The sequence below is a fragment of the Conger conger genome, chromosome 16, assembly GCF_963514075.1.
Source record: "Conger conger chromosome 16, fConCon1.1, whole genome shotgun sequence".
In the NCBI taxonomy this organism is placed as follows: domain Eukaryota; kingdom Metazoa; phylum Chordata; class Actinopteri; order Anguilliformes; family Congridae; genus Conger; species Conger conger.
In genome coordinates, this window is record NC_083775.1 from 5401359 (window position 1) to 5406358 (window position 5000).

At 57.7% G+C, this 5000-nt stretch overlaps 1 protein-coding gene across 1 annotated transcript in view; it reads right to left on the minus strand.

Moving 5' to 3' along the window:
- The window catches only part of tmem104 (transmembrane protein 104), a 41084-nt gene that overhangs the window by 23289 nt on the left and 12795 nt on the right, over window positions 1–5000 (minus strand). The gene's annotated exons all lie outside the window — the stretch shown is intronic.

Sequence of the window (5000 nt, forward strand, 5' to 3'; positions counted from 1 at the left end):
ACGCCAGGAAAAGGAAGCGCCGAAATTAGACACGCACCGGAGGCGGAGCCAAAGCTGATCCCGGATCAGCGGGAGCCGTGGCGGAAGCCGAATTCGCGCCCGCGCTCGGCTGATCCCAGAACAGCGCAAGAGTCTGACCTTCAGAGGAACAGCGCCACGCAGCCCGTCCCAAAAAAAAAAACGCGGAGTTGGGACAGAACTCAACACAGCAAGCCGCACCGCGGCCATCCCATGACTCAACCCCCCCACACGCCGCCCCCCCCCCCCCCACCCCACCCCAGGTGCCATGGCAACCACTGCGCCACCCCTGACCACTTCACCAGCAGCCAATCGATCACACAAATTATGAAAGTCATCGTTACAATAAAAAAAATAAAACACCCACTCATCTCCGTCCCTCCTTCTGTCTCTCCACCCACACACACACCTCCCTCTCTCCTCCCTCTCTCGCCCCCTCTCTCCTCCCTCCGTCCCTGGCAGAGCGGGGTACCGTACGGAGCACTTTAGAGAAGACGGATGTCCGCAGCCGGGCCGGAATCCATCACGCGGGCGAGCGGAGGCATCTCCTCTCCCGCGGCCCCCGTCACTCGCCCATTACCGCCACCGCACGAGCGGGAGGCTCCATTAAAGGCCCGTAACGGTGTGTGTGTGTGTGTGTGTGTGCGTGTGTGTGTGGGTGTGCGTGTGTGTGTGAGTGTGTGTGTGTGTGTGGAGGGGGGCGTGTGTGTGTGTGTGTGTGTGTGTGTGTGTGTGTGTGTGAGTGAGCGTGTGTGAGTGTGTGTGTGTGCGTGAGCGTGCGCGCGTGTGTGTGTGTGTGTGTGTGTGTGAGTGTGTGTGTGTGTGTGTGAGTGTGTGCGAGTGTGTGTGTGTGTGTGTGTGTGTGTGGAGGGGGGGTGTTACGGGGTGACAGGGTGACCGCTTCCCAACTCCCACACGCTTAGCTTCTGAGAGGGACCAGGGCGAGGCCCGTTCAGTTCCCGATCCTTTCATTTCAGAGCGCCCTTGTGTTTGGGCTGGAAACACCCAACGTGTGCGTGAGAGGTTTCAACCTCTGAAGAGCAGGTTTTTATTTATTTTTTTCTTTTATTTTGTTTTTTCCCCAAAGATGTCAGTGTTCCAGAACAACTACCGGGAGTGATTGTTACGTCAGCATTAGAATGTCATTTGGATTCAAGGCATTCAATTATTGTATCACAAGAATGTTCTATTGTTTCAAAGAACAATCTCACACCTTCGAATCGTAACGGTTTCTGTGTCCTGGACTCACGTCAGCACCAAAGATATCTGGAGAAAGCTCACCCTGTTACTAGACTGTCCAATCAGCACCTCCACCGTTCCAGTCCAATCTCAAAACGAAATAAACCCCCTGCCCCGCTCGCCCTGTTAAACTCAAAACCCATTAAAGGCTTCCTCACTCAAAACAAGCCTGTTAGCACCGGCGCAGGACGGAGCTGAACATCCAGCCCGGTTACAGCGTGACAAACCGGATACAGCCCCTCCCTGCGCTAACCTGCAGCCACACAGCCCACCACACAGCCCCCCACACAGCCCACCACACAGCCCACCACACAGCCCACCACACAGCCCACCACACAGCCCCCCACACAGCCCCCCACACAGCCCACCACACAGCCCACCACACAGCCCACCACACAGCCCACCACACAGCCCACCACACAGCCCACCACACAGCCCCCCACACAGCCCCCCACACAGCCCACCACACAGCCCCCCACACAGCCCCCCACACAGCCCACCACACAGCCCACCACACAGCCCACCACACAGCCCACCACACAGCCCACCACACAGCCCACCACACAGCCCACCAGACAGCCCACCACACAGCCCACCAGACAGCCCACCACACAGCCCACCACACAGCCCACCACACAGCCCACCACACAGCCCACCACACAGCCCACCAGACAGCCCACCACACAGCCCACCACACAGCCCAGCCACACAGCTCAGCCACACAGCCCAGCCACACAGCCCAGCCCACAGTGGGGCTAACGACAGCACAGCCAGGGGAACGAGAGGCATCAGCAGCCTCCGGACCGAAAACGCGGGTTAATCACCCGGCGGATTAAAAACACAACCCCAGCACTCCGCGTGCCTCTATACGCCGGGTCACTGGCCCAGTGCGTGCGCGGTAAGCGCTATGCGGGTCCCCGTACGGGCTGATAGACGCCGCCAGCCTTCCGTCCGTCCCACGGACGGGCTGCAGGAGGGCGAGGCGTCTCCGGTCGGCCGAAATCTCGCATGCATACCGCGTCACACCACCTTTTTCCACAAGCGACACGGGACAAAAAACTAAAGCGTCACACAAAACGCTTCGCATTTATACCTCGGCGAAGGACGGTGATGAGGGTTATGTTGTCTCTACGGTAACGAGATGCCAAACAGCTTTTTTTAAACGCCTGGTGTAGCGTGACATCTGACTGTCCAATAAGGTCCATGCGACAAAGTATGACTGTGTCCGTGGCCCCAACGATATACGGAGCTGGACCACACCGTGTGATTACTGTGAGTTATACGTTTCCTCACAGTATAAATCAGGCGATAATCGATGCGGTTCTCTCCGCCGACGGCCCGGACGACCCCCCCCCAGCTCATTAGCATTCGGGGCCCGGGCCCTCGTCCGGCAGGTGAGGCGGTTCAGGTGCTAACGACGAGCCGCGCGGTTAAACCGCCGTTGCCCCCGGCGACGGGCGCGCGCCGGGGATGTGAAGGTCGCGGGGCGGCCGCCTGACAGGCCCTCCTGATTAAGGGGCGCAGGACTGTCGCCGGAAATTACCGGAAAGAAGGAGGAGCGGTTAGGTAAAGAGCCGGCTTCAGCACGCGGGGAGGAGAGGAGAGGAGAGGAATCGAACCCCCTCCCTCCCTCCCTCCCCCTCTCTTTGTGACTTTGCGTAAAGTCGTCCTGCTAATCAACTTGCAGATGGTGACAGGGAAGGTCTCGGGCGCGGCGCTCTTAATCCCGCCGCATCAGAATTCCTGTCAGTTCCTCTGCGGCGCTACGCGTGGCCCACATCCAAACCCCGCTCCCGCTCATCCAAACCCTGCTCCCGCTCATCCAAACCCCGCTCCCGCTCCCGCTCCCGCTCATCCAAACCCCGCTCCCGCTCATCCAAACCCCGCTCCCGCTCCCGCTCCTGCTCCTGCTCATCCAAACCCCGCTCCCGCTCCCGCTCCTGCTCCTGCTCCTGCTCCCGCTCCTGCTCATCCAAACCCCGCTCCCGCTCCTGCTCCCGCTCCAGCTCCTGCTCATCCAAACCCCGCTCCTGCTCCTGCTCCTGCTCATCCAAACCCCGCTCCTGCTCCTGCTCCTGATCATCCAAACCTTACCTACTCCTAATACACCGACCCCTAATGACCCCTAAAGAACTGCCATACGAACAGTATAACTATATCTATAGGTACGCCTGTAGCGTAGTGGTTAAGGCCTGTAGCGTAGTAGTTAAGGTAAATGACTGGGACACCCAAGGTCGGTGGTTCTAATCCCGGTGTAGCCACAATAAGATCCGCACAGCCGTTGGGCCCTTGAGCAAGGCCCTTAACCCTGCATTGCTCCAGGGGAGGATTGTCTCCTGCTTAGTCTAATCAACTGCAGGTCGCTCTACATAAGAGTGTCTGCCAAATGCCAATAATGTAATGTAATGTAATATCTGGTCCTTTTGAATTGCCAGCGACAGACCTAGGCCGACAGAACTACTATGGTACAGCTCCACAAACCTCTATCGGGTCATTCTGTGAAAAGCCAACCAGCTGTGGGGGGGTGACCACTCCATTTCTGCTCAAACTTTGCGCAAATGTTCTTTATACGTTCAACAGAGAACCAAACGCCTAATACCAGTCTTAGAAGTTTGGAAGTCACACACAAAGTGGTGCCGATGTAGCCAAATACTGAAGCAAAATTGCCAAGGGGCACGATTTTGCATTTCTGGAATGACCATAACTGCTTACATTGAACCAGTGAGAGCAGCAGCCCTGTCACACACACACGTCCCATCAGCCTACGACACAGGAGCAACAGGACATCTTAAACACGACACCTTTTACAAGCAAAGAAGCACAAATCAATGAGTAAACCCACAGGCAAATGTATGTGGTTACAGCGTATCTGATCTCAGCGTAACCAAACACGAGTCCCTCCCACAGGCAAGATTGAGCCAATCAGCCGTTAGCTGGAACAAATTCCCGCCCGCCACTCAAGCGAACGTCTCCGTGCCGCACGCATGCGGTGAAACGAGGGCTCCTCTCTCCCCAAAAAAAGAAAGCTCCATCTGCATCGCTCCAACAACCATGGCCCTCATCAAAAAAAAAAAAAAAAAAAACGAGAATGAAACAATTATCCGCGCGGAGGAAATGAGCGGAGCTCACGGTGTCTGTGATGGGCTCTCCGCGGCACACTGGCCCCGGGGGCCACGCTGGCGGGCTGCCTGTTCGGGCCATTCCGCCCCGGTTCGGGGCAGCGAGGCTGGGTGGCACCGGCTCATCGGCCACCCCCCCCCTCCCGCCTCCCCCCTACGGGCGGATCGATGCCAGCCCCTCTCCACCCGCGGCGAGGGCAAACGTGTGGCCCGCCCCGCGCGTGAGAGAGGGGCTCCGACGCACCGGCTCCGATGACATCACGGGGCGCTGAGCCCCCGGGCGCGGCTCGAGGGCTCCACCCGGTGGCCGGGAAAGGGAACTGCGCCGCGCGCGTGAGGAGAACGCTTAAAAGACCTCAAAATTGTGGGAAATGATCTTGTAATGTGGATTATGAAGGAGTTGAAGGTGCTGTAAAAAGAGAATTGAACCCCTGCCCACAGGTCCACCAGCGGGATGATGACTTGCAGGTTTTGATGCAGTGAGGGGAATGGTCAGGGGTAGTCGGAAGGTGATTGGATTTACAGGTCAAGGTTGAACATGGTTCTGCTTTCAAAGTGCCATCGGGCCATCGGTCTTCCACTCCAATCATGTGGCAGCAATAAAGAACATAAAAGCATGCAGAC